Genomic DNA, 6325 nt, shown 5'->3' on the forward strand with positions numbered 1-6325 from the left:
TGGCACGACCGTGTTTTTCTATTCCCACGCCCGTGTTCACCTATCAAGTTCACCCACGGCCATGTCGCACGGCTGTGGGGATTTATCGTATCCCGTGTTTTGGGGAAATCATGTTCTGTTTCCACACAGCCGTATCGCACGGTCGTGTCTCTTCCCTTGTTTGGACACGACTTTAGGCACGCCCGTGTGCCTGGCCGTGTGTGCTGAAAAACTTTGTTATTCAATGATAAAGTTAATGATTTAAAGTATTAGAAATAAAAAATAAAAAATAAAAAAATAAAGAAATCAAAATATGTTAGTGCTCGGGTTGCCTCCCGAGAAGCGCTTATTTATAGTCTAAGCTCGATTTACCTCTCTAGTGAAGGGTCAGGGTGGTTCGAGGAGTTCATACTCCTCATTCCTGCTATCAATCTCATCAAAATAAGGTTTTAATTGAGTGTTGTTTACCTTAAAAGTGTCAAACTTGGGATGGCTCACCTCCACCGTACCGAGTTGAAAAATACTGAGTACTGTAAGAGGGATTTCCTCATTCAGTGTTGTAGTGACAATGTGAGGATCCGCGGCTTCTAGTTAGACTTTATCGCCAACCTTAAGTTGATTTGGAGAGGTATCGAACTCATTCTGGCGTAACTTCGATTTATCGTGTGTTCTTGGTTTATGTACTCTCTATTCGTCTAGCTCCTCTATCCGAAGCCTTCGTTCCTCATGGGTGTCTTTGTTCTCTACATGATAGTAGTGCACTGTCTCTGTTGTCTTGGTTCGAGGAGGTTCCTACAAGGATGATAGAATATTAGTTTTATCATTGACAGGTTTTATAGCATTATCTTGAGTGTTAGTGGTTTTGACTGAATCTCGTGCTTGAAGTGTTATTGCATCGTCACCTGCACGAAGTGTTAGCTCTCTTGTGCCTACAATAATAATGGTTCTGGTAGTTGCTAAAAAGGATCGTCCTAAAATTAAAGGTATCTCGTTATCCTCATCCATGTCTAAGACGACAAAGTCTACTGGGTAAATAAATTTGTCAATTTTAACGAGAACATCTTCAATAATACCCTTAGGAAATATAATTGTTTTGTCAGCCAATTGAATGCTCATCCTAGTCTGTTTGGGTTTACCGAGACCTAGTCGTTTAAACATTTTATAAGGCATAACATTTATACTTGCCCCTAGATCAGCTAAAGCATTATTCACAGATAAACTACCAATTAAGCAAGGAATTGTAAAACTCCCTGGATCTTTCAATTTGTTAGGTAGCTTATTCTTCAGAATAGCTGAGTAGACTGCATTGAGTTCCACATGTGATGTAGCGTCTAATTTCCTTTTATTAGCCAAAAGTTCCTTTAAGAATTTTGTTGAGTTGGGCATCTGCGAAAGAACTTCAACAAAGGGTAAGTTAATATGTAATTTCTTTAAGAGTTTGACAAACTTACCGAATTTTTCTTCTGTTCTGTCATTCACCATCTCTTTAGGATATGGCACACGAGGTTCATAATTCGTACTTACTTATTTAGGATCATCATCGTTTACCTTTTCTCGACCTTTGTTCATCACGTTGTCTTGCTGTAATTCTGGCTCAGGTGCAATGAATCCTTCCTTATCTTGGGCACTAATTACATTGAGGTGTTCCCTCGGATTAGGTTCTGTATTACTTGGTAAGCTACCTCGTGGTCGCTCGAAGATTAGTTTGGATAGCTGACCTATCTGAGTTTCGAGTCCTTGGATCAATGCTTGTTGATTCTTAAGTGCTGTCTCGGTATTTTGGAAATAAGTTTCTGACACCGAGATGAATTTTGAAAGCATCTCTTCAAGGTTCTGCTTCTTCTCTTGTTGATAAGGTGGCTGTTGAAAACCCTGAGGATTTTGTGGCTTTTGATTCCCTTGACCTCACAGGAAAAATTTGGCTGGTTCCTCCAACCTGCATTATAGGTATTACTGTATAGGTTATTTTGAGATCGAAAGTTATTGTTACCCATATAGTTGACTTTTTCTTCTTCAGTTGTAGGATTGAATGATTGATATTCTGTATGCACACCTCCTCCGCTTGAATCACACCTCATTACTGGATATACCTGCATAGAACCAAGAAAACTATCAATCTTTTTATTGAGAAGTTCTACTGATTAGAGAGCATGGTGACTGAATCGATGTTATAAACGCTGACTGTTTTTCTTGGCTTAGTCCTCATGACTTGCCACTGATAGTTGTTCAGTGACATCTCCTCTATGAATTCGTAGGAATCTTCCGTCGTTTTATTGTTGATGGTTCCGCCAGCAACTGCGTCAATCATTTCTCTTGTCGAAGGATTCACACCATTGTAGAACATTTGAACTTGAAGCCATAGAGGTAACCCATGGTGAGGGCACCTTCTTAATAAATCCTTGTATCTCTCCCATGCATCGTAAAGTGTTTCTAAGTCCATCTGCACAAAAGAAGAGATATCATTGCGTAATTTAGCCGTTTTAGCCGGCCAAAAATATTTTAGTAAAAATTTCTCGGTTATTTGCTCCCAAGTAGTGATAGACCCTCGTGGTAATAATTTTAACCATTTTTTAGCTTTGTTTCTCAGTGAGAAGGGAAATAACCGAAGACGGATGGCATCATCAGAAACGCCATTGATTTTGAATGTATCGCAAAATTTCAGGAAATTTACTAAGTGAGTGTTAGGATCTTCATCCTGCAAACCATCAAACTAAACAAACTGTTGTATCATCTGAATAGTGTTAGGTTTTAATTCAAAATTATTCGCAGCAATAACAGGTCTAACTATACTTGATTCAGTTCCTGTTAAAGAGGGTTTAGCATTGTCATACATAGTACGTGGAGCAGGATTTTGATTAGTGGTAATTGCAAGAGGTAGCTGATTGTCTTGGTTTTCAGCCATCTCGTCGGTTGGAGGTTGAGTATTGTCTTCTTATTCGTTTTCTGTGTATCGTAAACTACACCTTATTTCTCTTTGATTTCTACGAACTGTTCGATCAATTTCTTCGTCAAAAAGTAAGGGTCTTGACGGGTTTCTTCTAGTCATAAACTATAAAAACCTGTCAAGAGAAAGAAAAAGTAAATTAATAAATAATAATAGTAAAATTAAATTAAATTGCAAGAAAAATAAATGGCTAAAGTAATAAAAATTTAGCGTTCCTAATATTTCAGGTCCCCAGCAATAGCGCCAAAAACTTGATCGCATGATTCGTAGCAAGTAATAAATATTTATAATGAAGATCAGACCTAGACTAACTATTATCACGACGAAAAGGCAAGTGCACCTATCGAACAATAGTATAGTAACGGCAAGACCGGGATATCGTACCCAAGGGAACCAAAAGTACTAGTAATAACTATCTTTTTATTATCTAGCCTAAGAATAAAAGGGGTTTGTTTTAATTAACTAATTATTTAAACTAAGAACGTACAGAGAAAAGAATTGGGGAATTGCTTTTGGGAAAATTGATTGACTTGAGACAATTTATTCATTCAACTTGTTCCGTAGAGATCCCTAAGTTATGTTATTATCCCTATTCAAGACTAATTTAATCCCTAGATTGAATAACCGAGACTTTTCTCTAATTAACACTCTAGGGTTGCATTAACTTGATCTATGGATCCCCTTATTAGGTTTCACCTTTATCCAGCAAAATCTTGTCACCCTATTTTTAGGCGCGCAATCAACTCCGCTTAATTATGGCGAATGTACTCTTAGTCAGGGTCTATTCCTCCTTTGAATAAGAGCGTGTCTTGAATTAGTATCTTGGGATATCAAAACAAGAATTAAGAACACATAATTAAGAACAAGTTAAATATTTATCATACGATTCAGAAAATAATAACAAGATTCATCTTAGGTTTCATTCACCTTAGATATTTAGGGGATTTAGTTCATAACTAAATAAGAAAACATCTCAGAAGAATAAAGAATACGAAACATAAAGAAAACCAAAAACTCCTGAAGGGAAATTGAGGAGATATCTTCAGTCTTGATGATGAATCCGGCTTCTGAGATGGATCAATCGACTTCCTTAGGGTAATTCCTTACCCCTCTCCTCCGTCTCCCCTTTTCTCCTCCTCTAGTGCGTATTTATAGGCTTTGGAATGCCTAAAAACCCTCAAAATTGGCCTTTTCCGAATTGGACTCAACTTAGGCTTGGCAAGGACACGCCCGTGTTTGATTACTTCAGGCCGTGTTCGAGCCTGCCAAATTGACACGGCCGTGTTGTCTGCCGTGTGAGGAGGTCCAAGCCATGTTGATTTCGTACCTTAGCCCATTTTCTTCGTTTTTGGCCCGTTTCTCGTTCCTTTCGCTCTCCTATGCTCTCCTAAGTACAAAATATGAAATTAAAGCATTAGGAGTATCGGATTCAATAATTCTAATGAGAAATCATCCATAAAATGCATTAAACATGGGGTAAAAATATGTATAATTTACGGTTTATCACTTAACACATTCTATGAATGATTTTCCCTTAGAATTGGTGAATTCATTTCTCCTAATGCTTTAATTTCATGTTTTATACTTAGGAGAGCAATGGAGAGAGAAAGGAACGAGAAACGGGCCAAAAACGGAGAAAATGGGCCAAAGTATGAAATCAACACGGCCTGGACTTCCTTACACGGGCAGACCACACGGCCGTGTCAATTTGGCAGATTCGAAGCACGATTCACACGGGCGTGTCCCTGTCGAGCCCAAGTTGAGTCCAATTCAAAAAAGGTTAATTTTGAGGGTTTTTAGGCATTCTAAAGCCTATAAATACGCCTTAAAGGAAGTGAAAAATGAGGGCATGGAGAGGAAGAAAGGAATTACTCGAAGGAAGCCGATTGATCCATCTTAGAAGCCGGAGTCACCATCAAGACTAAAGATCTCCCCTCAATTTCCCTTCAGGAGTTTTGGGTTTTCTTTATGTTTTGTTTTTGTTATTCTTCTGAGATGTTTTCCTTTTTAGTTTTGAACTAAATCCCCTAAATACCTAAGGGGAACGAAACCTAAGACGAATCTTGTTATTATTTTCTAAATTGCATGATAAATATTTAACTTGTTCTTAATTATGTGTTCTTAATTCTTGTTTTGATATCCCAGGATACTGATTCAAGATAAGCTCTTATTCAAAGGAGGAATAGACCCTGTCTAAGAGAACATTTGTCATAATTAAACAGAGTTATTTGCGTGCCTAGACATAGGGTGACAAGATTTTGCCGGATTAGGGTGAAACCTAATAAGGGGATCCATAGATCGAGTTAATGCAACCCTAGAGTGTTAATTAGAGAAAAGTCTCAATTATTCAATCTAGGGATTAGACATTATTAGTCTTGAATAGGGATAATAACATAACTTAGGGATCTCTACGGGGCAAGTTAAATGAATAAATCATCCGATTCAGAGCCAGAATAACAAGTATAGTCTAGGTGGATTTTTCCTTAGGTATTGTCTTAATTCAATTGTTTTCCAAAAGTAATCCTCCAATTCCATTATCTGTGAATTCTTAGATTAGTTAATTAGTTAGTTAAAACAAAATTATACTACTATTCGATAGGTACACTTGCCTACATCGCGATAATAGTTAGTTTCAAGAACGATTAATTATAAATATTTAAAACTTACCTGTCACGAATATCGCGGTCAAGTTTTTGGCGCTATTGCCGGGGAATTAAGATATTAGGAACGCTCAATTTTTATTACTTTAGCCATTTATTTTTCTTGCAAATTAATTTTTTTATTTATTAATTTACTTTTTCTTTCTCTTGGCAGGTTTTTATAGTTTATGACTAGAAGAAACCCGTAAGGACCACTACTTTTTGATGAAGAAATCGTTCGCACAGCTCACAGAAACTGAAAAGAAATAAGGCGAAGCCTAAGATACACAGAGAACGAGTAAGAGGACGATACTTCAACCACAACCGAGGAGATGGCTGAAAACCAAGACAATCCGCTACGTCTTGCGATTGTTGTTAATTAGAATCCTGCTCCACGTACTATGTATGATTATGCTAAACGTACTTTAACAGGAACTGAGTCAAGTATAGTTAGACCTGCTATTGCTACAAATAATTTTGAACTAAAACCTAACACAATTCAAATGATATAGCAATTTCTTCAGTTTGATGGTTTGCAGGATGAGGATCCAAACACTCACTTGGCAAATTTCCTGGAATTCTATGATACTTTTAAAATTAATGGCATTTCTGACGATGCCATTTGTCTTCGGTTATTCTTTTTTTCATTGAGGAACAAAACTAAACAGTGGTTGAACTCCTTACTACAAGGGTCAATTACTACTTGGGAACAAATGACCGAAAAATTTCTATTAAAATATTTCCCATCGGCTAAAACAACCAA

General features: G+C 37.2%; 1 non-coding gene across 1 annotated transcript; it reads left to right on the plus strand.

The window, feature by feature from the left end:
- Window positions 1-2345: 2345 nt before the first annotated feature.
- Window positions 2346-2452, plus strand: LOC128294946 (small nucleolar RNA R71). Its single transcript, XR_008285253.1, has one exon. It is a non-coding gene; the product is annotated as a small nucleolar RNA R71 (small nucleolar RNA).
- The last annotated feature ends 3873 nt before the right edge of the window (window positions 2453-6325 follow it).

This window comes from Gossypium arboreum, chromosome 6 (genome assembly GCF_025698485.1).
Source record: "Gossypium arboreum isolate Shixiya-1 chromosome 6, ASM2569848v2, whole genome shotgun sequence".
NCBI classification, from domain to species: domain Eukaryota; kingdom Viridiplantae; phylum Streptophyta; class Magnoliopsida; order Malvales; family Malvaceae; genus Gossypium; species Gossypium arboreum.